Source organism: Podarcis tiliguerta, assembly GCF_965153285.1.
Source record: "Podarcis tiliguerta genome assembly, chromosome: 3".
In the NCBI taxonomy this organism is placed as follows: domain Eukaryota; kingdom Metazoa; phylum Chordata; class Lepidosauria; order Squamata; family Lacertidae; genus Podarcis; species Podarcis tiliguerta.
This window is the reverse complement of record NC_139536.1, coordinates 70,461,347-70,488,653: the sequence shown is the minus strand read 5'-3', so window position 1 is coordinate 70,488,653 and position 27,307 is coordinate 70,461,347. Positions and strand designations below refer to the sequence as shown.

Sequence of the window (27,307 nt, the reverse complement as noted above, 5' to 3'; positions counted from 1 at the left end):
TTCTCTTGTTCTCTTTGGCGAGGAATGAGTGAAATCCAGCAAAGCACTGACAAGGAGTCTGGAATGTTTACAAGACATAGGAGAGATTATATCAGCTGTGAACAGATATCTGTTCCAAGGCAGGGTTAATTTGCTGCTCATTTTAGCAATTGTAGCTAGGCAAAATTAACAGCAAATAGGAATGGCCATTATATTTCTGTTCAGTAAAGATCCTAATAGTTTTGATTTGAAAGTAAAATGAGCAATTCAAGCACTAAGTATTTCCTCTTCTGTTTACTAAAGCAAATAGAAAATGTAATTCAGGGAGGTTCAAAATCCTGATGAGTATATGGCTGCTACTTCCCTTTGGCTTTTGTTTCTTCTCCATTGTACTTAAGTAAAATAGGAAATATTTTCATTTGTGTGCGTGCAATGTCCAAACAAATTAAGTCTATAGGTATATTTTAAAAGGGACATTGTTTTATTTTACAGTAAGTAAAGAAAATGGAGCATCAGGAAAGATGGCATTTCACTGAGATTTTTAGATGAAATTCTATAAGGAATCCAAAATTTCCCCGTGAGATTTTGTGGTCATCTTAATTGTTTAAAAATTTAGGCTTAGATGCTGTGCTGATGCTGAACAGATAGAGCAAGAAACAAAGTAATAATAATAATAATAATAATAATAATAATATAGTATTTATATAATTATTTTCCTATGTGCTCAAACCACTTGACATACATTATTCTCAGTAATCCTCATAACCACCTTGTAAGGCAGGCCAGTTTTATTATCCACATGTTATAGGGAATTGACTAAGGCTGAGAAATGATGGCTTGTCTAGATCCATCCAGTGAGCTCATAGCTGAGTTTTACACCGTGGATATCTCGGTCAGCTGCAATCTAACACACTTAGTAGGGAACTAGCAGTGCTATCCTATACATGTCTACTCAGAACTAAGTCCTATTGAGTTCAGTGGGGCTTATTTCCAGGGGAGTGGCTATAGGACTGTAGCCTATGAACTTCTGGTTGCAGTGGGATATACTTGTGAACAAACATGCATAAGATTGCACTGTTCTTCCTATTATTACTTTTGTGTTCCCCTAATTGGTCAGTTAGACAATACGGGGCTTCTCGTGTCACAAAAGCTTCAAGAGGTGTCCCAGAAACACAATTAGTCGTATTTCAGAGACATATTCAGAGATGTATTTCAGTCCCATATCCATAGTGTTGCTCCTGGAATGATCCAAGAGTGTACGGTATATGTTTGAAATTGTTTCATTAAAATCAACTGTCAGCCTAGCTTGCTGACAGGCAATTTCATGGATAACAGCTGTTTGGGAATCTAGTCTTAGTTCATTCACACATAATTCAAATGTAATTGCTTGTAGCTGAGAATGTGAGTTGCCTCCATTAAAACATATTGAGTCTACCATAGTGTCACATAACATTAAAACTTTATCTTAGGGTTTGTTTTACACATACAGTTGATCACTGGGTGTTGTAGTCATTGAGTAGTAACCACGAATGTGTGGAGTAAACCTTCACAGAATTCTCTATGATTAAATTTTATGAATGACTCATGCCAGTGAAATGCTTTTATATCACCAAGGGAATTGTTTTAAGCATCAGGCCATGAATACAGGTGTAATGTCAGAAGTCACTTTATGCTATTGTCAGATTATTTCTATTTCTGGGTAATTGGTTCATGTTTCCTAGTTGCCTCTTTGCCATTCTACTTAAATCAGATTATTATTTTGTATAGCTTCGCTAAAGTTTAAATATTTATAAAGGATGTGTTTGGGTCTCTGGATCTATTCCCATTTAAATCAGTGGAAGGCTTGTGTTGATTTCAGTGTGAGCCAAGGCATCTTCAAACAGATTACAAAATTATTTTCCTTTCATGTCAGTTTAAAGTTACATCAGCAGTGTCTGAGCCCAAAACCCTAATATAGCCCATACTGTCTCTGAAGTCAACAGAGCATACGCTATGAAGGACCACGTGTACAAAGAAATGCAGAACTGGACCCAACAGACAAGCATATTAAACAAATGCTTAAGTCAGTTGATGTACCTAAGTCTTAAAGTACAATACGCTGATGACCTGGCTTGCACATAGTTCTATACCTTGGTTTAGTGATACACTGATGAGCTTGAATGAGCCTGAGTTAAGTGTTCAGCTTGTGTGCTCCCGCCCCCCCTCCCCTGCCCCCACTTGGCCAGGAAAAGTCTTTCTGCAAAGTTTAGTTTCTGGCTTAGTAGCATGTTTGATGCAAGGATGCTGGTTTAACAAGCCAGCTTTATAATTCATTGTCTGAAGATTGCTTGTTATAAAACTTACCAGGATTCATTTTCATAAATAATTGCTTGTATGAATGCAAAGCGGTAAAAGTGAAATTAAGTCCTGTGAAGTCCTCCCCCAAGACATGTGAGAGGCGGAGAAGGGAGGGGGTGTACAAGCCTGACACATCACTTGGGTTCATTTGGGCTCATCCGCATAGCGTTAAAATATGTTAGGGTTTGGTCACTTGTCCCATGCCTAGAATGCACTGGTCTGGGTGATTTTTTGCTTGCCCCACTCTTTTCCCAGGGAAAATCCACTCTTTAGTGCTAAAGTGGAGCAAATGTCAATGTGGAGAAAACCCAGATTGCTATTTACTCAGACTGAGTGCTAAAGAACACTTTTCCCTGTGGGGAAAGCATTGGAACAAGAAGTATTTAGGAAAGTTTTTGTTTGATGTTTTATTGTGTTTTTAATATTCTTTTGGGAGCTGCCCAGAGTGGCTGGGGAAATCCAGCCAGCTGGGCGGGGTATAAAAAACATTATTATTATTATTAGTAGTAGTAGTAGTAGTAGTAGTAGTGTGGATAGGCCCATAGTGTTATGTGAATGAAACCAATGAGTCAAATGTCACCAGGGTTAAACATTATTATAAAGAATAGCAGAATCAGTTCATCTGAATAAGTAATTATTAAAAGCTGTTTTTCATTTTCAGTTTTGTTCACTTGTAGTTAATGTGTGTGTGTCGGGGGGAGATTTTTCACTGTTGCTCCTTCAATTAGCCTTTGGTGATATTGGAATGCTGGTGCTATGATCCAGCTCTAGTTATGCATTGAAAAGGTATTCCTGCATGACTGCTTGCACCAAATATGAATTGGAACAGGCTTCCTCAACCTCGGCCCTCCAGACTCTTTTGGCCTACAACTCCCATGATCCCTAGCTAGCAGGACCAGTGGTCAGGGATGATGGGAACTGTAGTCTCAAAACATCTGGAGGGTCAAGGTTGAGGAAGCCTGAATTGGAATGTACATTTGAATGCACATCACATTGAATTCAGTGCAGTGAAAGTGAATGGTATCCACACACAGAGGTGGATGCTAATGTACATTTATTTGGCAGCACATTGACTTGATACCTGTGGTTCCTGTTCCAGCAAGTGAGATGCATGGGGGTTTCCAGAGCTTGATTAGAGCAGTTGCTGTTATTTATGATAGAAAAACGGTATTTTACTTATATTGCAGACATTTCTGTTCCTGTTTACAGTTTGGCTGCTCATAAGTTAAATTTAGTTAGCATGAAGGTAGAGTTGATAGGGGAAAATCAGTCTCCTAACTGCTTTCTGTAGTTCTGCATCTTGTATTCACTCCTTCCCCCAATTTTTGCTTTTTTTGGACTAGTAGTTTAAAAGTAAAGGGGGGAGGGAGGGAGCAGGAATGACTGTGTCCCCGAGGAAAAGCTTAGCCAGCCATTAATGGTGGGAGACAGATGGTGATTCTTTTACAAAGCAGCAAAAAAGTGTGAGGCTTTAAATGAAGGATAAATTGAAACTTGTTTATTCTTATGAGACTTGGGAAATCCTTGGGGTTCTTTTAGTACAATGCAGAGTCAGTTTTATAATAGTCTGTCAGAGGAAATGGGAAGCTTAGGCTCAAAAGTGCTTTCTTAGCTTTAGGGTTCAGATGCCATTTTCCAGTATGGATTGCTGCAGCCAGTGCAGCCTCTTTAGTTTGGGAAATGCTTCTGCTCTGAGGGTGCTGCCAGGATGGATTGAGGGGATGAAGCACTGATGGAAGTTGTTTGCTAGCAAACTCCCAGAAGAACCAGAGTACATTGTTAGAATGTTAATATCCTGGGCCACAGACATGCATTGAAAAGCCTTAACTCCTAAGTGCTTGGGTAGATTTCTAAGCCAAATAACCTTACTCTGTTATGAACCATGTGCTTCTCCTCAATGCTTGTACCTCTGAGCAGAATATATATTTGGTATGTTAGCCAGAACTTCACAACTTTCAAAAGAAAAACAGATAGCTGACGAATTGGGGGAAAGAATAAGCTGCTGTTGAACAAATTCCCTCCATGCATATGGCAGGTCTATTCATTAGGAAAACCGTGACAATTACAGTTTTGGCTGGTGAAAACGTCCACAAAGAAATTCCACTATGCAGTTATGAGCCTACTTTAAAGTATTGATTTCCCACTATAGATCCAAAATGTGCTATAACATTTAATAGAGAGCATAGGAAACCAGATACTAAACTTGGTGGTTAAGATGCTTGAATTAGTGAGGATGCGGAATTTTCCTTGTGTATAACCAGTGAATTCAGCCATTTGTAAAATTAGGTTTCCTGAAGATTAGTATAATAAAAATAGGAAACTAGTGCAGAATACAAATATTTTATAGCAAAAAGCAGGCCAATTTAGTTGCTTCGATAGCATTGAGAATTTAGTTTTGTTTGTATCTCTTTCTATTTATGTATTTATCTAGAACTTTAGAATTTTCTTGAGATATAGATAATTTGCTCTTTGTTTTCAGGTAAAGAAAGCATAGTCCTTTGGAAGCTGATAATGGCACACTAATACTATGGAACAGTGATGCCACTGTTGGTTGTCAGGAAACAGAGAGGATTAAACACTGTAAGAAAAAGGGTGGACATAATGAAAAGATTAGTGAAAAGGCTACAATTCCTGCTCTGAGAAGCCCAGATTCCTGAGCCATTGCCTGAGAAATTGCAACCTCTCCAGCTTGTGTTAAATCAGAGCTTCTGTTGGGATACCCTGCTATGAATTTACAAAGGAAAGGTCTATCTTGCTTAGAATTGCTACCCAGAATATTAAATAGAGCATCTGGGTTCTGCCTGCTGCTGTTTGAGCTGGTAAAATAGCAGATGTGAAATTCTTGGTTTTTCTTTCAATTCATTTATTCATAGAGATAAAACAAGCATTGCATACAGATCAAGCCACTACATAATTACCTAGGTAACAGCAGAAAATGCTTTATTTTTAATATTATACCTTTTAAAGAAGGTTTATAAGGAAGAAGGAGAGGAATTTATGGGTGATATTCCACTAACATATTGCAACAGTGCAAGGGTTTCTACTTGTGCTGCAAGCCTCGCCACCTTCTCCTTTCACATGCACCCCAATATTCTCCAAAAGGGTTACAGGAACACCTAGAACAGATTTGTGCAGCTTGTGGTGGGAGAAAAGGGGAAAGAGCATTACATTGTGCAAACAGAAATCCTTGCACTGACAGAATGATTGCCTTAGTGCTATACTGGATTCTACCCATTGTGTGTGCGTGTGCACATACATGCATACACACACTGATATAGAACTTGGCCTGTAAATATGAGGGTTCAGGTTCAATCTCTGGTTAAAAATTCTCAGAGCATCAAGGCTGGGAGTTATTTTGCGTGACGCCCTGGCAAAATAGGCCTACTAATGTCATGCAGGTCATTCATCATTTCTGTCATTTATCAAATGAAAGTTGCAAGGATCCATGTCAAGAAATGGCAAAGGGTATTGGTTAAAATGTGGTTGTAACAGGTGAGCACATCATTTCTTGATGCCAGTAGGTACATTTCATTGCTGTCTCTTGACAGCCTTCTCTTTTTATAAAACTTACCAATAAATATAATCTTCACCTGTTCTACTGCGTCTCCCTCCCCTGATATCCCCATGTTAGTCATTATTTTTCATATTCTCAGGCTTCCTTCACCTACCTGTCCCAGCACCATAATTTCTACATGTGAGAATATCTAAATATACATTTGCGCACATTGGCACTCACTAAAGATTTGATTATTTTCAGTGAATTTCCTATGGGGAAAATTATACATCATGTGTCTGATCCTTCATTCAATTTCTTGGTTTTGCTTTTTAAGAAGGGTGGGTGTGGGAGAGAGATGCTATGCACTAAATTGGAGCATCAATGCAAAGGGAAGAGGTTTTATTTTATTTTTTAAAAAATATTTTTATTCATTTTCAAAACATTTTTATACAATCAAATCACATTTTATCACACATTCATCAATTTTTGACTTCCCTCAGTTTCTCTGCCAATCTTTTGTTTAAATTTATATTGTAAATGCATTTCTGCACTGGCCTAATCACTGTAGTAGCTCCACTATCAATTTTTCAAGCTCATTCGTGGTTTCAAAGTTTATCTGGGGAAAAGTGGGAAGTGGGAGAGGACTGAGGTCTAAAAGCAGTGTGTGGAGGAAGCATTCAGAATTCCCCTGCCAGATTTAAATCACACACTTTCCAGGTGTTTGGTGGTGCTTTGAATGTGAAGACATGCTTTACCCACCATTGTCTATAGATCTGGTGACATAATGTAGAAAAATTAGGGCTGCTTTAGAAGTTACAACTTTGGTTGTGTTTAGATTATCTCCTGTAACAAATCACAAATTTAATTTAAAAAAAGACACATGTGTGAATGTTGCAAGTGAAGTACACATGACTTTCAGGTACAATGCAGCTTCCTATGTTCCTAAAGGTGAAATGTAAGCTGTATCTATGAGGAAAAGGTTTTATAATGACTTAGAAAGGGTAGAGGTAAAGAAAAGCTCTTAGGGGAAGTTGATAAGCTGCGTGGGGCAGAACATTCCTTTTAGGATATAGAACTAAGAAGACCTAAGGTTATAGAGAAGCCAAAGTGAAAGGTAGTTAGCTGTTCTTTCAATGAAAGGTCAGGAAGTAAGTCAGCCTGAAACTGTTCATCTGCATCATGATCCAATAGGGATCCCTGCCCACAATGTTGGGAGGAGAATGCGCATGCCCATCTATCTTGCAGTGCAGGTGGTAGTACTCATCCCTCTGCACTGTTATGAGCACTGCATTCTGCACAACTGAATCGGGGCATTTGTTATCTTAAGACATGTCAAGCCATTTCTGTAGGAATAATATCCATTTTGTGGCCACTGGCTAACAAAGACTCATGCATGTTTATGCATGCACTGAAATCACAGGATTTTAAAGGCACTTAAATGTCTATTTGATTGCGATAAATTAATAAGATTCTTCCCCCCCCCCCATTCAAACTGCAACTTTTTGGATTATTGTATTTCTGTGTAGAAGGAAGGCTTTTACATTTTATGCTCTACTAATTGCTTAAAAATTTAATGAATATCAGTTCTAATTTGATTGCTTTTTAGTACTGCATTTAAGTTATTAAAAAGTAGAAAGGACACATAATGAACAGTGGAAGCATTGGCCTAGCATCTGCCTATATTTTCTTTTTATTTAATCAATTATAGTCCAGTGGTGTGTAATTATACATTAAGAAAGTTATTGGATATCACAGTATGATGGTCCCAGGGGGCTCATTAATATACTAATATAATACACCTGTAATGACCTGTTCTCAGATCTGCAAATTTCTCTCTTCCTCCCTCTGCTAAATGAAGATGAGAGCAGTAACCATTAAGTTTGAATCACCTGTAACAGTTAATGAGAGAGGAGAAAGGGGTCTCTGGCATCACATGTAATGAATCTGCCCTTTCGGTACTGAATGTTAAAAGAGAGCCAGATCTAAATGGACCTGTATCTGCATTTCTGAAAAGTAAGCAGTGCATGTCTGAGGGGAGCCGAGGGCAGCCTCAACTGAGCATACATCCTCCTTCTTCTTTGGCTCTTCTTCATTCTGTCTCCAAAATGAGAGAAACAGACAAGTAGGAAAACCTTGTCAAATCGCATCCAGACACTATTTGCTTGGCTTGGTTCAAATCAAACCAAACTCTGGAACTGATCCCTGTACAATGGCTCTGAGTGTTTGCATAGCAACTAAGCTGTGTTTTGTTGAAGCGACTTTTTATTATTAAAAAAAAATGCTAGAAAGAGCAAAATGACACAAAGGCTTCCTTGTAGTCAATAATAGGTTCAGTGGTGCTCTCTTATTAATTCATAATGAATGAAACCAAGTAAAGACTTAATTCACCTTATCGGTTCTATTGGATTTTATACAGGTGATCCAGAGGAATAATAAGCTAGAAATTGCCCTGTGTGGCTGGCATTTTTATGGCTGCAGGAGACAACCAAAGTCAATATTTTCAAAGCTCTTCCCCCCAACCCCACCCTAAAAAGTTATTTTGATGTATCAGAGTGCACCTCAGAAATAAAAACCCCCTCTTGTTGTCTCCCAAAGTAAAGGCTTTGATTTACTGACCAGATCCTTGAGGAATGCTAAAGTGGCAGAAGCGGGTGGAGGCTGATAAATCATACACTGATGTAACTAGATGAAGCACCTTGCTTGGGGGGAAAGCAGCCATGCTGCAGTCATATTTCTGAGATGGTTACATACATTCTCAACTTCTTGGCCTCAACAGCAAAGTATAGGAGGCAATAAATAACACTTCACCTTTGTGCTTAGGAGAGATCATTGGAAGGCGCAGCTATTTTCAACCATTGCCTCAATTCTGCTCACACAACCCAGCTCTCTGATACCAAGCTGCTACTCTGTCCCCCATCCCACAAGGGACTGAAACTCATTGTGGCAGGACAGGGTTGCAGTCAGTGCAGAGTTCCAGTGAAGACCTTAGATGTCTAGTTGTCATTTGAAGCCTATCCAGACATGTAGCTGTTGACATCGTTTAATCTCTTTTTTAGTTTACTGCTGATTTTAATTATCTTTAAAGTTTTTAATTATTTGTTTTAAACCTTCTTATTGGTAATTCTAGTATTTCTTATATACTGTGTAGAGGTTTGTTGGTTTGTTTGTTTTATTGAATTTATATACTGCTGTATACCCGGAGGTCTCAGGGCAGTTCACAGAATAAAATCAAAATATAAAACTACAAAATACATAATAAAAATAAAAACAACCCAATAACCCCCCCACCGCCCCCCCCCCATTTTAAAAGGGCATAGGAAGTAAATTGGATCAACCAAAGACCTGGTTAAAAAGGAACGTTTTGGCCTGGTGCCTAAAGGTGTATAATGAAGGCACCAAGCTAACTTCCTTGGGGAGAGCATTCCACAGATGGGGAGCCACTGCAGAGGAGGCCCATTTCTCATGTTGCCTCCCTCTGGACCTCTCGAGCAGGAGGCACATGAAGAAGGGCCTCAGAAGATGATCTCAGGGTCTGGGTGGGTTCATATGGAAAGAGGCAGTCCTTGAGGTATTGTGGTCCTAAGCAGTTTAAGGCTTTATAGGTCAAAACTAGCACTTTGAATTGGGCCTGGAAACTTAATTGGTAGCTAGTGCAGTCGGATCAGGATCGGTGTAACATGCTTAAACTGTCTTGCTCCAGTGAGCAACCTGGCCACTGAATTCTGCAGTAGCTGAAGTTTCTGAACCCATCTTCAGAGGCAGCCTTATGTATAATGCATTGCAGTAATCTAACCTTGAGGTTAGACAACATTAGTTAGGCTATCCCTGTCCAGATAGGGGTGTAGCTGGGCCACCAGCTGAAGCAGATGGAAGGCACTCCAGGCCACTGAGGCCACCTGAGCCTCGAGTGACAGCAAAGGATCAAGGAATACCCCAAGCTACGAACCTGCTCCTTCAGAGGCAGTGTAGCCCCATTGAGAGCAGACAGTCTCCCACATAGGGAACCACCCACTAACAGTGCCTCAGTTTTATCTGGATTGAGTTTCAGTTTGTTGGCTCTCATCCAGTCCATTACCGAAGCAAGACACTAGTCCAGGACTTCCACTGCCTCACCTGCAGATGTAAAGGAGAAATAGAGCTGAGTGTCATCAGCATACTGCTGACAACGTACTCCAAACCTCTGGATAACACCATTCAGTTCTTTTATGTAGATGTTAAACAACATAGGGGATAAGAGGAAGCTTGAAGGTTCCACAGGGCTGAAAAGCATTTCCCAAGCAACACCCCCTGGGAACGACCATTCAAGTAAGACTGGAACCACTGCAAAGTGGTGCCACCTACTCCCAGTTCAGAAAGTCACTCTAGAAGGATACGATGGTCAATGGTATTGAGAGCCACTGAGAGGTTGAAAAGAATTAACAGGGACATATTTCCCTTTGTCTCTCTCTCTCGACAGAGGTCATCATACAAAGCAGTTTCTGTGCCAAAACCAGGCCTAAACCCTGATTGAAATGGATCCAGAAAATCAGTTTCTTCCAAAAGCATCTGGATCTGGTCTGCGACTACTCACTCCAGAGCCTTGCTCAGCAAAGGGAGATTAGCAACTGGCTGGTAATTAGTTAGTTTAGTTAGGTTTTCCGAATCCAGGGAAGGTTTCTTAAGGAGTGGTTTTACCACTGCCTCCTTCAAACAGGCAGGGACTACCCCCTCTCATAAAGAGGCACTGATCACCTCCCCGGCCCACCCAACTATTCCCTCCCTGCTAGTTTTTATCAACCAAGAGGACCAAGGGTCTAGAGCGCAAGTGGTCACCCTGACCAATTTGAGCAGCTTATCCATATTCTTGAGCCTTGCTGACTGAAACTCATCCAACACAACAGCACTAGACTGTGCTCGGGACACCCCATGAGATTAATCTGCTATAACAGCAGAATCAAGGTCTTGGTGGATGCAAGTGGATGCAAATGCTTTGCAAACAAGTCAAAGCGAGCTATTGTTGGTTCTACCACTTCCTTTGGGCTAGCCTGTAACAGGCCCCTAACAACCTGAAAAGCTCTGCCAGATGACATAATGTGGATGCAATGGAGGCGGCAAAGTATGCCTTCTTTGCTGCCTTAACAGTCACTAGGTAGCTCACTAATGAGCCCTTACCAGTGTTTGGTTTCATTCATTCAGATCTTTTCTCCACTTGCATTCAAAGCCATCACCCAGCTTGTTTCCTCGCCCTAAGCTCTAGAGTATACCAGGGGGCCAAACGGGCTTGACAAAATGTGAGAGGGTGCTCAGGAGCTATCTTGTCAATAGCCCAAGCCATTCGGGTGTTCCAGAGGTCAACCAGGGCTTTGACAGGGGCGCTAGTCATATCAGATGGAAAAAACCCCAGAGCCGTTTGGAAATCCACTGGATCCATCAGCCTCCGAGGGTGGACCTTCCTAAAAGGTCCCCTGCCTCTGTGGAGGGGAAAAGGTGCTGACAGCCTAAATCTCAACAGGAAACAATCAAGGTTTTCTTAAAATAAAGCTGTATATAAATTTTGTTAAATAAATGAAATAGATTTTTCATAGGAAAATCATGCCTGAAAGTCTATTACAATATTTGAGGGTGTCAACAGCATTTTTTTTATTTAAAGGATGACACTGCTCACATGGACTTTTGGAAAAAAAGGCCTTTCAAACTGCCTCTTTACAAAAGCTAAGTAGTTAGGGCATAAAAGGAGCGACTTTTGCAGCTTAGCAGATGGTTAAAAGCTAAGAAGCAGTGGGAAGGCATGAACTGTAAATTATTGAAATGGAAGAAGATGTACAGTGGAGCACTTCAAGAATCTATGCTCAGACTTAAAAAAAAAATTAATAACCTAGAAAACTTGTGAACCGTGTAGTTGCAAAATCTGCTGATGATATCAAGCTGTTGAAAGGTTATGATTATATAGCAGCCCATAGAGTTGTGGATAAGGATCCAGGCTATTGTATGAAGGCACAACTTATCCCTTTACACAGGCATCCCAATCTGGACCCAGTAGTAAGCTGGTAGAGTAGACTGTCCTCATCCCTGTGGCAATTGTGCTGCTTTTTGTGTAGCCCAGGTAACTTTAAGCAGTGGTGGATCTTGGGGTCTCAAATTTCAGCAATGCCCTGTGTGACATCAAAATTCAGCACACGTCCCAACCTCTTGCGCTCCATTCTAAATCATAGCTGCGGTGTCTCCTATGGTGTTCCCGAGGCTCCGCGTTGAGTGTGACTGAACCAGAGTGCTCCCCTAAAGTTAAATTTAAGTTAAATACCTTAATTAAAAACACACATTTCACAAGTATTAGCTTGCCCTGTCAGTGTACAGGAAGTGAGCATAAAACTCCAGTGTCTTTGTTATCCTCCTCTGCCTCACTGCCCATGCCAATTCCCTGCTGAACATCAGTTTGTTGAACTCTATGTATATAACCTGGAGGCTGTGTGATATTTCTTTCCACTCAGAAGTTCATTTCTGGTGAAAAACCCTGCAAAAGGTTATAAGTCTTCACACGGTCAGGTCTCCAGCGGGGCATTAAACCATGTGTTGTACAAGACTTCTCATTTTATTATGGGGAATAAACATAATTCTCCAAGCAAGTGAGAAGAACAATAAAGCCTTCTGTTCTTTTAGAACAGAAGCAAGAATGATGACTAGAATGCAGGTGGTGAAAATCCCAGAATGAATGTTAATAAAATGCAGGTACAAGCACATTTTCATGCCTAGCATGTTGCAGCCGTGATGGCAAAGGCAGCATACTTCTTTGCCAACATTTAAGATTAAGAACTGTGTTTTATTTTCAAGAAAAGATGCTTGTTTCACTACAAGTTTGTCTTTTAGTGTGGTGTGTGTGTGTTGCAAGGGCAACCAAGCTGAAAATAATGTGGTATTTGCAAATGTGTTGGCCCATTTTTGTTTCCTGGCTCAAACTTTACCAGTCCATAAGTTTATTAGAATTAAACAAAAATTCAGGAGATATTTGAGGTGTGTGGAAAATTTCATCACTAAACCAGGGACACTTTACAGAAATATCACATGCTATGAATCTAATTTCTTTCCATGGTTGCTCTAACAGTTTCCAAACATTGCTGAGCAGAGATCAAGCATCTGGGTCAAACCTTCTGACAGGGCAGGTTTGGGCAGTAAAACAGTGCTGGATCTCTTCTTCTTCTCTACTTTACCTTATTCCCCAAGCCTTAGGTTAAATGCAGCAGGGAGGGGAAATTGTAGATAGACTATGTCACATTGAACTGCAATTGTTAATCCAGTTTTGATCTTACTTAACTGGCATTGCTCCCAAAAGAAGAAGTTGTGATGGTTAAATTGACTTCACATTCGTTTAATTTAAAAAACTGTATGGGAGTCAACCAGGAAGCCCATGCACACTGGTCTGCGTTTCTCAGAAGACGGGTGGAATGCAGATCCATGTTTATGTTGTATTCATGTCTGACTGCACTCCTGAGCATCTTCAATAGATGAGGGTGACGTTCAGTTTGTTATTTACTTATTTATTTATTTTCAGCCAAATTGGATATGGGAGTGCTGAAATGGCTGGACTAAATCAAGGTCTAGAATCAGGATCATATGCCCTGACAGCCAGCTCCCCAGTTCCACATTCAGTATGAAATTTTGGGGATTTGCTCTTTAAGAGCAGTATAACTACAAGACAGTGTTGTACAGAAGGGAGTGCTTACATTTTAGGAGCAAACAGAAGGGGCATTGCTTTCCTACAGTGACGTTCTGCTCCTAAAGGAATAATGGCAGGAGTGAGAAATGAATGGAAGTTCATTTAATGGAGGATTGTACTGCATGAACTGCATTAACAAGGTTTTTGATAACCTGTGATAATTACTCCACAGGCTGTATTCTGAGGGCTTGACACATTAAGGACCTACTCAGTTGGTCGTCTCATCCAGTGATGTTTCTGTGGAAATATATTGCATGGATGATAGAGGAACAGCAATTCTGTGGAGCTAGAGTTCCTAATCAGTTGCTTTGCTTGTGCCATTCTGACATCCACAAAGGGGATCCTGCCCTGGATGATTAACTTTACAGAAGAAAGCATGTTATTCAAATGGTTCCCAAGTTCTAGACCAGTCTTACCATTAGTTATAGTGCCTCAGACAGAAGTTGCTAGAGTGGTGAGGTGTTGAAGGATGGAGCTGGGTGTAGTATGCAGCCTGCCCTAAGTTTGCTTGTCTTCAGGTGTGGTGGAAGATTATGCCCCATGACTAGTGTTGAAATGAGATTCAACTACCATTCCTTTCTGTGGTATGGGCCATTTTGTCCTTTGTCTCAAGCAGCAGATTATCTTGGGCTGGCCCTGCCCAAGATGATTAAGACCCCTGTGTGGTGCTACCATTAGTGGTGATGAAGCCACTTGACCACATGCCCTTTGTGTGCTTCTTTGGTATAGCTAGAAGATCTTTAGGACATCATCATCATCATTTATTATTTATACCCTGCCCATCTGGCTGGGTTTCCCCAGCCACTTTGGGTGGCTTCCAACAAAAGATTTAAAATACATTAAAACATCAGTAATTAAAAACTTCCCTAAACAGGGACATGCATGTGGGGACACTCATCTCCTGAAAAGTGAAGCAATAGTGACATGTCAGGGAGCCAATGAGAGGACTTTTTCCATATCGTTTGAATCTTCTCATGTTACCAGAATAAGAACTGGAGGGTTGTACATGGTAGGGGCTCACATGCCCTTAAGGGACTCTAAAATGTCCTGCAGTACAAGACGATGACATATTCTTTATTAAAATAGTTGGCAGCATTTTGAAGTTTCTGAGAAATATATATATAAAGACAAGGATGCCGTTCTATGGCTTTGTGGCATGTATTTCTGTGCCTGCCATTTCCCTGAAAGGAATTTCTGCAATGGGAAGGAACTGTAATTAGATGTGGTGTACTGTAGAGGAGGAGAGAAGGTAAATCCCCTTTCTTGCAGATGCGGATGGGAAACAACCCAGAGACAATGGGACTATTTTTAGCAAGCATAAAATTGCAAGCACTGATAGATGCCACGGGGCTGCTGTCACTAAAATTTGGCTATGAGCAACTTATTCATATTTAAACGTGTTACCTTTGCAAATGGAAATGAGCAAACCCTGTTTGCTTGCTTGCTGTGCTTAAGCTATACAGGCTCGCATCACAATCCTTATACTTCAGTGGTGGCATTTGATTCCAGACATTCGATTGCCTTCCTTGTTTAAGGCACCTGTAATATGACAGGCTTGCATTGTTACATCAGAAAAATTTATGTTGGTTTCTCCCTTAAGAAATAAAAGATAACTGTCGTATTAAACATCTGCACCTCTGGAAATAGTTTTGAGTAATTTGTTCAATAATTAATAAAAATATTTTTATTATTTTTTTTATTATTTATACCCCGCCCATCTGGCTGTGTTTTCCCAGCCACTCTGGGCAGCTTACAGCATATTTTAGAACATAACGAAACATCAAGCATTAGAAACATTCCAATACAGGGCTGCCTTCAGATGTCTTCTAAAAGTTGTGTATGTATGTGTTCAGATAACTGTATTCAGTTTCACCAGTTATGTGTTCAGGTAACTGAACACATAAGTGGTGACCCTGAATACATTAAATAACATTAAAAAAATTGCTTCTCTTAGATAAAAATAAGCCAAAATGATTAAAGTGGTCAATGTGGTAAAATGAAATGAGCACACTGAGCACATGGTTGGACAGAAACAAATTATTTGGGTGGGTGGGTGACTGATGTTATTACCCACAAATGGGTGGAACAGTTTCTTTATTATTTGCTCCTACCAGAATTATTGGCTTTCACAGCAGTTATCAGCACAAGTTGGGTAACCCGAATGTAGGGTCTCCTTTCTAGGAAAGCGAAAGAAACCAAAGCCTCCCTCATACACAGAAGGCCCCACCCTCAATATTATGACCCCTGTGATGTCCAGACATGGAGTGTGCACATCTGAAGAAGGGAAGCCTAAGTGTGTATACTTTGTGTACATAGGTTTCCTTTAGATGCTCATGTTCAATGCATGGATGTTGGGGGCATGGCCAAGGATAGTTTAGATGCTGGGGTGTAGCCACAGTACATATCCATTTCCCCTTCTTCACATGGAGCAGACTTCATATATACAAAGTGAGAAGGGACCTCAAGAGTAAAGCAACATCTTTACTATGACACTGTAGGAATAACATTCTGTACACTGAAAACACTGCCATGTTCTTGCTCAGCTGGCGAATGAAAGGGATTAGTCGCAGCAAATGTTAACTCAAACAAAAGCTGTCTGAAAGGACATCGAAGAAGAAATTTTAAGGGGGCTTAATCCTTTTAAACAACAACGGACTATGCAGTCAAAAGTAGCATGTGGGAATAGAAGACACTGCCATCATGGCTTCTAATGAGCCCTTTACCTTGGCATAAAGGTTAAAGCAGCCGTTCAAAGAGAAACATATCTCAGACAAGTCGGCTGACCGCAAGATGCCAGGCTCATAGGAACAATATTATGTTATATGGGCTCCCAAAAGAATAATAACATCATCATTATCTGGACCCATTCATTTACTTAGCTATTGTTTTCTCCAACATTATTTTTAAGTATTTTATAACATACAACATAGTTACAAAGGTAAGTGTGTCAGAGAGTTGGTTTATTTATATGTAGATTTAAAACTAGCTTGTTGAATATTTTTCAGATTTTCCAACAGAACCTATTTTACTGTAGTGTCACGCAGACTGGGAGCACTTACCCTAGACAACTCCAATAGACCACACAAATTAGTTTCAAAGAATCTTGGTGCAGTGATAACTTCTTCACCAATGTGACATGGAGGCTTTTTCAATGATGGCACCAGTGTAAAGTAATGCACTCGCTGCTGAAATACAGGAGGTTTCACCTATATTGGCATTCTGCCAGCTTTTGAAGATACAGCTGTTGGTGTAGGCATCTCCTTGATCTCTCCCCCCTGAATCTCCTCTTTTAATTACCACATTGTTTTAATGGGATTGCTTTATTGCATGTTTTAATTATGGATTTTTATATTTTGATGCTTCCATAATTCATTTTTGTACTTCTAAACTGCTTAAAACAGATTTGCACATCAAGTAATTAGTAAATAAATAACTTAATATTGTTCCTGTAAGCCTGGCATCCAGAGCTTATTCAGCATGTCTCCAAGATCCCTGTAAATTTATATTTCCCCCAACCCACCCACATTCACACTAGTCCTATCTTGATGTTGTTTACTGTTGTTCAGTAACATAACAGGTTGCTGTAGGCTATTTTTAGCCATAAATTTAATAGGTTCCATTCTCACTGAGTATTCACTGTCCCCATTCAGCTCCCCACCTCCGCCCCCCGCTTGGGGGAGGTTCAATCTTATTTTACTTTTGTACTTCTGTGAACCGTGGAGTTCCCTCAGGCCTGTTGGGATCTTCCTCTTGTGTGTGGATGATGCCATTTTGACTACAGAACAATCCATGGTGGGACAATTATTTTCCTATTGGTATATATGATTTTCCTTAACCCTGTTAAAATACACACACACACACAGCAGCAGAGGTGGATTTAGGGGAGTATGACCAGTTTGGTCACACTGGGTCCAAGCCTCAACTGGCTATGTTGGCCGGGGTTGGTGACAGAGAGTCCTACCCCAAGATTCACCACTGATTACAGAAGACATTTAGAATGAGAACTATCCTCCTCTTCCTTCCCTGTATTTAATAGTATGTTGTCCAAGTTTTCTTAGTTGATTGTACTATTTTGCTTAGCATAAAAAATGTCTCAAAGGAACAAGTCCTTGGTGTAAATTCCACTGAGTTAAATAGATTTATAAGACAGATGAATTTGTCCAAGTCTATTCTTTACACATCTTACAGAAAGGTCAACAGTAGCACACAGATAATATGAGCCTTTTTATGCAATATACTGGAAACTTTGCTTCAAGCATATTTGAAAACTGTTCCTTGTGAATATTGTGTGTATGTGTCAATTTGTATCTTATGGACTCTCTCGAGGTGGCAGGAAGGTTCTTTGCATTAATTAAATTTGTTACAAAAGCTCTGGTTACATGAGATGTTAACAGCTGTTCTCAAAATTATAAGCTACATGAAGGGATATTATTGCAGAACTTCACCTGGCTTTAGTCCATTATTTTCAGCATTTGGCCCCTTGTTTTTCTGATGGTTTTTTCCCAATAGGGGAAGCTATTTCGGAACTTCCACATGTTTTATTAGGAGTAATTACATTCCCATTAGGGTTGCATATCCAAAACTTTACACTGTCATTTTCAAACTCCTATGCTGATTATAAACCCTTGTAGCAAGAAACTTTTTCAACCTTCTTTTCAATCTGTGTAGTAAAAGTAGCACTTTAGCAAGAATATTATTACACCTTCTTCTTGTTCCTCTGTCAAATTTCCTAATTTGTTTTCCATCCTAATACCTTTCACCTTATTTCTTTTACTCCAAAGTTGGTTTTACTAACAGCACAAATGTATGTGTATTTACTTGGAAGTCCAATTGGTTTCAGCAGTTACATGGGAGTAAGTCACATTGAACTCTGTAGAACTTATGTTTTTTATTAATTAGGTTCGCTCTATATGGCTGTAATCCTTTGTGCTCCTACTTCAGCAATAAGCCCTACTGAATACTGTCAGCATCAAATTCATTCTTAGCCCCAGAAACAATTTACAGGATTACATTTGCAATTCCCAAATATTATAAAATTAAAGTCTATGTGAAATAGTAACAGAAATTGTATTTGGGTGGTATTCAGCTAAATTCTACTCAGAGTAGGTCCACTTAAATTAATGAACATGACTCAGATCTGTTAATTTCAATAGGTATTTTTTGAATAAAACTTAGTTGGTGGTCACCCTTGGTTTAGATATAATGTGTGGACTTTTTTCTTCTTCTTTATACTTTCTACAGACCATTCCATGACTGAACTTTGACTTACATAGTTCAAAGAACATGCAGTATATTATTCTGGCTGTACTCCTGCATACATGCAGACATTGAAATTTCAGTGGGGCTTATATGCACATAAATGTGTGCAAGATAGTTGCATTTTTGTTGTTTAAAAAGGGAAAGCAGGCCCAGTGATAAAGCATTATTTTACCCTCCCACGCTCTGTTATTCCATACTAGAAAGGAAGAAAGAAAATTACAGTCAATTAGAGTAAAAGTCATATTGACCTTTAGGACTCTTACTGTTGTCAAATAGTCGTAATACCACTTTCCCTTTTCTATGATGCATACTTCAGAGTGCTAATGTAGCATAATTATAATAATACTGCAAATGTAGGTGCCCACACACTCAATTTATCTAGATTTAATTATTATATTCCAAATAACAGGTATAAAACATATTAATTGGACTTTACCACCAACTTTACTGAATCCTGCCAAAATGATTTACATTCGTTGTTATGCATCAATCATTTAAAGTCTTCATTGCTAAACAATTACATTTTCTAGTAAAATAGATTTTGGAGCCTTGTTAGGAAGCTGACATTGAATTGACATAAAGGAAGAAAAAAACCCAGTTTGTGTGGAATCATAACACAATTATATCGTATAAGCATATTCGCTTTTTAAAATTAATTAACTGTTGCTGGCTTACACTAAGCATTCCACTGCACCTCCTATTTTTAACCACCAGTATGATCTGAACCACCTATTCTGACTTGTTTATTTGCTGTGATCCCAGTCTAATTAGCCTTTTTACACGCAGGCAGCAGTAAAAGAAGACCCATGCTCCTTTCGATTGGGGCACAGTCTCTGCAAAGTGCCCCACTTTTTCAGATAAATAACTGGGACGTGCGTCTTCTGGGATGCGCTTCCGGGAGAGTCACATGACATGTGCCACAACACAGGGCAAGAGCACGGCATCCAAAATGGCCACCACAATTTTGGGGGCAAGAGCTATGCCAGGGCTGGGGAACATCGGTTCCAGGAGCCAAATTCTGAGCATTTCTTTCTGGCTATCAGAACTCTTTCATGGCACGGCCCTCAAGCCACAGCACCTCTCCCGTGCAATGCCTTTTTCCCTGGCCCTGCCCTGTGGTCACCTCAAGTACTTTTGCCTGATTGGCAGCTCTCTCTTCTGCAGGTAGTCCAGTTTTGGATACATAAAGATCAGTACTCAGAAAATGAGTTCATTAATGGTGTAGTACGCATCTGAATAATATTTTTAACAATGGAAATTAGAGCTCAGTATCTAGGGGAAGGATCACAGCTCAGTAGCAGAACACATGCTTGTATGCAAAATATCCCAGGTTCAGTTCCAGGCACCTCCAGATATTATTATTATTATTATTATTATTATTATTATTATTATTATTTAAATTTCAAGACTACCTTTCACCCAAAGATCACAGGGCAGTTTGCAATATAAAAACACACAAATATATACCACTATAGCAAACAAAAACAATAGATAGGGCTGGGCAAGTCACTTATTTGAAAACCTGGAAACAACTGCTAGTCAACATAAACAGTCACCAAGGTGGATCAATGGTCTTGCAACTTTTTACGCTCCAGTTAAGGGCCAATTCATGTTACAGGAAGCAAGTAGAGGCAGTTTGCCAGAAAGAAAAGCTTCTAATTAAAGTTGCAGATGTCCTTTGCTGAACAGGACTTTTTTTTTGAGTAAACATGATAGAAGCATCTTGACCTTAGGGGCAAAAGCTGCAAGATTATGAAGTGCTATTCGAAACCCGCTTTTACAATTCTGCTTCCAGAAAAGCGATACCTCTACAACCTTACAGTGTTTCATGGAAGCAACTTGTGAAGAGCATTCCCTGAATCAGTCCATTGTGGCTTTCAGGCTTAATTTTTTTAAAAAAATAAGCACAGAAATATAGAGGCATAGAGGAAATCAGCAGGGTCTCCATAGAGCATCCCCTGCCCAGGCAGTCTGGATAAACTTCCTGCTGGCTTTTTCTCCCATCAATTGACCACCACCTGCAATGTGATTGTGCCTGGCCCTCCTGCCTTTTGAAAGAGCAAGTCATTCTGAGTGGTTGACTGCTGACAACTGTTGAAAGGATGCACTCCTCTGTTCTCTGGCAGCATTCAACACTGCATGGAGAATAGAAGAGACAGGACTTCCCCTTCCATTTCTCCCCATGCGGCTTCCTGTACTTCACCAAATTCACCATACAAAAAAGTTTTTGGGAGTTCACAATAATTGTTGGGGGGAGGAGGAAACTGTTCCATCAATGTGTCCCTTACACTGATGGATGGAAACAGTTAAATTTCACCCTGCGTTTTGATGGTTGCATTTGCACCCATTGGGCATGGAGTTATAATTCAGTATAGGGAAAGATATAGGTCTAGAGCAGGCATAGGCAAACTCGGCCCTCCAGATGTTTTGAGACTACAATTCCCATCATCCCTGAACACTGGTCCTGTTAGCTAGGGTAGATGGGAGTTGTAGTCCCAAAACATCTGGAGGGCCAAGTTTGCCTGTGCCTGGTCTAGAGATTAACATTCCCAACAACTCTGTCTGGGGAAGGAAAGAGTATTGATACTGTAGAGGAAGCAGGAAAATGTAATTGAATGTTGGGTGTTACTGCTGTAAACAGAGTAGCTGCATTGTCTCTCTTGTATGGTTGGGATATCAGTAGTGGGAGATCTCCTGTGTTTGGCAAGAAGCCAGGAGGATAAGCCTAGGTGTCCCAACCTGAATGAAATAGGATGGAAAGCTTTGTTGGCATTGTGGGTTGTTTCTTGGAGGGGAAGGTGTTTTTATTTTGACAGTTTTAGTACAGGTAAACCGCTTTGCTTTTTTTTTTTTTTTTACAATCAAGCGGTGTATAAATTTTATGAAAGAAAGAAAAAGAAAGAAAGAAAGAAAGAAAGAAAGAAAGAAGATGTTTTAAACAGTAGTTATAGTACTACTACACATTTATGGGAGCCTTCCAGATGGGACAAAATAGTAAATAAAAATGAATAGCATGTAAAATAATGTAAACAGCATGTGAAATAAAATTATTATTGCTGAGAATAAAGGAAAGAAACTGGGGAACATAATTGACTGTGCTCTTATTTTTATTCACATATATACTGCTAAGAGCTTTCAAGAGCTGGTTTTTTTCTGTGGAGACATGCAGCATTATTTGTGCTAATGACTGAATTGTTTTAACAGAAAACCACTTACATATATTTCAGTTTTCTAGAGCACGTAACCTTTAGCAAAATCCTATGCATGTCTACTCAAGAATTAAGTCATGCTGAGTTCAATGTGACTTACAGGATTACAGCCTGAATTGCATTTTTGTTCATTATTCTTATTTTTACTGTATATGACAATAAACATGTGTTAGTGTCACCATAAGATGAAAAAAATCCTCCTACCATCATCCTTACTCACTTTTATGTATTTAGTTCCATGAAGTGCAGTAGATGTAAATACAGATTAATTATTTAAAAAGTAATAGGAAGGAATGAGATTCCAAACATGTAGTGCTTAATTATTAAACACCTATAATGGAATTTCAACCCTTACACATCCTCCAAATCTCACATTGTGCTTAGACAACTGCCTGAGGTTAACTAGTATGCCTCTTGCTGCCAAACCATCCACTTAATACTGCAAAGAAAAGATTTTGTGCACTAAAATGTAAAATGCAGCTGGTATTCTGCTTCTTGTGCAGTGATATCTAGATTTGCAAAAACATTAAATAATAATAGTTTTAAAATGTTTGTGCTAATATTGTACTCGGCTGCTGTCCCATTCCAGCTTAGCTACAGCAATCCATGTGTAGACGGAGATTCTTCTCAATGGATTAGCTGAGGGAGACTGCAAAGGCAACTGTTTTTGTGTGCAGGATCCTAGATCAGGAAGCCAGCTTGTGAGTTGCCGTGTGCTACACTTGGGTGGCCACAGACAAGCTAGACTTTCCACTAAATGCATCAGTCTTAAGATAAATATGTTTTCATCGATCTCACTTCCCAGGGGACTCTGGGGATTGTAGGTCTGTGGAGGGAACAGGGGTCTCCTAAACAACTCTCAGCATCCTTAACAAACTACACTTCCCAGGATTCTTTGGGAGAGGCCACAATGCTTTAAAGTGCTGCTTTAAATGTATGGTGCAGGTGGTGTCTGCAACAGTATCTTGTGATGACACCCAGCTGTTCCTCATCCCTTACCAGCAGTTGCCAATGATGTGGAGCTAGGGCAAGTGGGGGAGAAGCAAACATTGTAATGTCAGGATTTGGGTAAGGTCCATGAGACATTACAGAGGAAACAGAATTTCTTAACACACAGCTCTTGTTTTTGGTCGTAAGATGCCACACATCTAGCACCACTTAGATATTATGTTGTCAGTACTGAAACCCCTGGTCTGTTTTCTGTGAACAGTAAGAACAGTGGCAGTGATATAAATCCAAAGTATTTACAACAGGATGTGATAAAAATGTTTTTCAAATTGCTGTTGTTGTTGTTGTTGTTTAGTCGTTTAGTCGTGTCCAACTCTTCGTGACCCCATGGACCTGAGCACGTCAGGCACTCTTGTCTTCCACTGCCTGCCGCAGTTTGGTCAAACTCATGCTGGTAGCTTCAAGAACACTGTCCATCCATCTCGTCTTCTGTCGTCCCCTTCTCCTTGTACCCTCCATCTTTCCCAACATCAGGGTCTTTTCATGAGGTGGCCAAATTATTGGAGCCTAGCTTCACGATCCTTGCAGTGAGCACTCAGGGCTGATTTCCTTATGAATGGATCGGTTTGATCTTCTTGCAGTCCATGGGACTCTCAAGAGTCTCCTCCAGCACCATAATTCAAAAGCATTAATTCTTCAGCGATCAGCCTTTTTTATGGTCCAGCTCTTACTTCCATACATCACTACGGGGAAAACCATAGCTTTAACTATACGGACCTTTGTCGACAAGGTGATGTCTCTGCTTTTTAAGATGCTGTCTAGGTTTGTCATTGCTTTTCTCCCAAGAAGCAGGCGTCTTTTAATTTCGTGACTGCTATGTTTTCAGTTAAGGCTCATTATCACCCATGGAAAGGTATTTTGAGTTAGTATTAAAATGTTATTCACTGGTCCCAGGAAATGCAACATTTAAATTTAATTTATTTAATGGGATTTCATAGGTGATTTTTGCCTAGTAGAAATAGCACTGGCCTGGAGCAAAGCCTAGGGCTGAAAACATATTCGTCTAAGCAAAAAGCCATTAGTGTGCCCTTCTTACCAACTCATTACTATGTTTATGTTCCAGCTAGTCTTGTGAGCTACAGAAATGTAACGTTAAATGTGTTTTATGTTTTTTTTAAATATAAAAAAGAAAATAGAATAAACAGAAAAAACCACACTTTCCTCTTTCTTTTTTTGCTATTAAAAATTATAGGAATCCACAGTTATGCATTATATCATGAAATGATGTATGACCTGAAAAAGGTTATGAGGAATTGATACAAAGTTTATTCAGGCATTGGTAAATGAGCATGGAGGGAAAGGACCATATAAAAGAATTTATCTAAATACAGCAGTTGACAAAGGAGATACAGTGTACATGTGTAAGAGAGTTGTATTATTTTATTTAATGATTATTTTTGGAGGCTGTGGGTTGTACACCTCAGCCACAATCAACAAGAACAGGTGCTTGTGAGAATTTTTCTTAGTCTCACATCTACTAATCAGAAGCTGCCATCACATAACACATGTGTGTGTGTTTGATAGCATGAAATAGTATTTAGAATGTATTAGAAATTAATATACAACAGCAGTATTTGATGGTTGATATGCAGTGGTGTTTTGATTGCAATCCTATGTACCTTGGGAGTAAGCTCCATTTAACATAATGAGACTTACTTGTAAGTGGAGATGCATAGGATTGTGCTGTTCATACCTGAAGGCATTTGATAGCTGACTTCTTCATATTTAAGGTCAAAGGATTGTGTTTTTGAGTATTGATGGCAGCATATCAAAAGCATCTGAACTCTGAGTAAATTGAATAATCAAAAATTATGAAAATTGAATTTTCAGAATTTTGTTTCTGCATATTTTAAAAAAGGTAACTTCCTGTAAACAATTTTTAAGCACAATTAGGGTTGAAAGGATCTGTAAATTTCAGTTCTCTCTGCTTCTCATTTTTCCAATCTCGAATTCAGTTCTCTACATTTTTCACCAATTTATGATTTTTTAAACCCTCATAAAAAGAATTTCTCCTGTTACATACCTTTTTATGCAATTTTGACTAATGTTCATATTTTTGCAAGCAAATGTTTTCTTATTATAATGCCTTTTGTATGTTTCACTAATATTTTCATTTTTCTGCACTTTCCCTTAATATATGCATTTTTGTAAACTTTGGTTGGTTGGAGAACTACATCACAAAGTTCAGATAGGTGCAAATTTTGAAAGACAGCTGTGTTTCAGTGTGCATATTGTTTTGCAAAGTAGATGCACAATGAACTGAATTTCTCCTCCATCCCTACACATAATAGGGAAGATCTAAGCCACATCCCCTGTGGCGTGTCCCATTATTAGCTCTTTGCCATTTGTTTCTTCAATGGTCCAGACCCAAGCCAGTATAACTCAGCAGTGGGCTTTGCTGTGGTATTAGGGATGGCTTCTAAACAGCCTGTTTGATAATACAAGTCCAAGGCTTTCTATGATGAAATCTTCTGCTGGTGCATATGCTTTGAAGAAAAATCACCAGCTTAAAAAAAAGTATAGTCTACTCAAAAGCAGCTAAGAATGACACCTATGCAATTTGTCCGTTGTTTCTTGTTCCTCATGCATAGTTCATGAGGGTTTGAATGAAGTGATAACACAAATTACGCAAAGTCCTAACCCTGCCCTCGCTGAACCTGGTGGCAATCTCTTGCTGATTTTAATAGGAACAGTTCTGGAATCAAGCTGAGCCCCTGTGAAATAAATTAAAGGCTGTGGGGCAGGTGTCTACTCCACAGAACAACTATCAGCATTCTTGTACTTTAGGAACGACAGTTTTTACGCTCTTTTATTTCATTTCTCCTTTATTATTGCAACCAAATCCACACAATTTACAGTTTTGCAAAACCCAAATTCCCAAAGAACCGAACTTGGGCCAAATAATGTTAATATAAGATATAACACAATTCTATGTAGGTCTGCTCAGAAGCAAGTCCCACTGAATTCAACAAAGCTTACCCCAAACCATATCTATAGGATTGCAGCTATAAAAGTTTACATTCTTCTTTATGAGCTTTGTGTAGTCTCACAATTCCTGCACAGACAAAGCATTTCTGGAATTTTCTAGAACTTCAGTGAGGGAGTTCATGCTCTTACTTTTCCCTTTGTGTATCCCAAGGAATGGCTTAGAAGCCTTCTTTCTCATCATCTTGTCTCAAAAGCCCATCTTTTCCTGTATTTTAAACGTAGGTAATAACATTTTTTCTTCAGCATTTTTTACATTGGCCTTAATCAGGGCTTTGTTTTAGCTGGAACTCACCAGAACTCAGTTCTGGCACCTCTTGGGGTGGTGGTGTCACCATTGTCATTATAAAAGAACAAGGGTGGTGTTCATGGTGAGTTCCAGTACCTCTTTTTTCTAGAAAAATAGCACTGAGTCTAATCACTTTTCGATTAGTTTGGGCAAACTGTCAGTCCATCAACAGCTCTTGACCTCAGTAGTGGATCTACTTCCAAAGGCCAAATGAATGTGATTTAGACCACACTTATTTGAATCCATCAGACTCTGAAACCTCTTAAAAACAAAACAAAACACCTACCCAAGGAACAAGAATAAGAGGTAAAGAAGAAAGAAGGATCATATAACCAGTGGACCATAAATAGCATCTCTGACTAAATCTTCCAAGATCATGCTCCTTCTACATTCTGCTCTGAGACCTAAGGCCTTTTCTGTCGCACTCATCCTGGACCACGCTATATAGTGCCAAAACCAACATGAACTTGTGAGGATGTTCTGTTTAACTAAACACTCTGGTTGCTTGCTACCAACCACATCTCCAGTCTTTATGGTCCACTAAGTTACACTACCAATCATTTGGGGACTCTGCTTTATACAACCCTCTATTGAGAGGATTTTCCATTCATTCCTACTATTTGCTTCCTTTCCCTTAACTGATTCCTAAGTGAATCTTTCTACTTCTTATGCTATGGTTGCTAAGCTTATTCAGGATTCTTTGGTGAGGTGCTATCACCTCTGGATCTCCTCTGTTTATATGTTTGTTAGCAAGCTCAGAGAACTCTTAAAAAGACATACCCTTGCAGAAGCCATACTGGTTCTGCTTCAACTTATTATTCTATATGTCAATATATAATATAACCAACTACCTTTCCACCAACTTTCCTGGAGCAGGAAGACTTGCATGCACCAGTGTACTACTTTCTATTTTGATAGCTTCCCCCATATTTGCTTGTTGTAAAATATGAACTTGCCCCTCATTTAACATCTAGTAATAAGCAGCACAGATAATTGGATGTGATAGGCCAAAAGTTTTCTTTCTTGGCTGCTTGAGCTCTTTTTGGGGGACAGAT

At 39.4% G+C, this 27,307-nt stretch overlaps 1 protein-coding gene across 4 annotated transcripts in view; it reads left to right on the top strand.

Annotated features, from left to right (window-relative positions):
- The window catches only part of SOBP (sine oculis binding protein homolog), a 142,819-nt gene that overhangs the window by 85,087 nt on the left and 30,425 nt on the right, over positions 1-27,307 (top strand). The window lies entirely within an intron of this gene.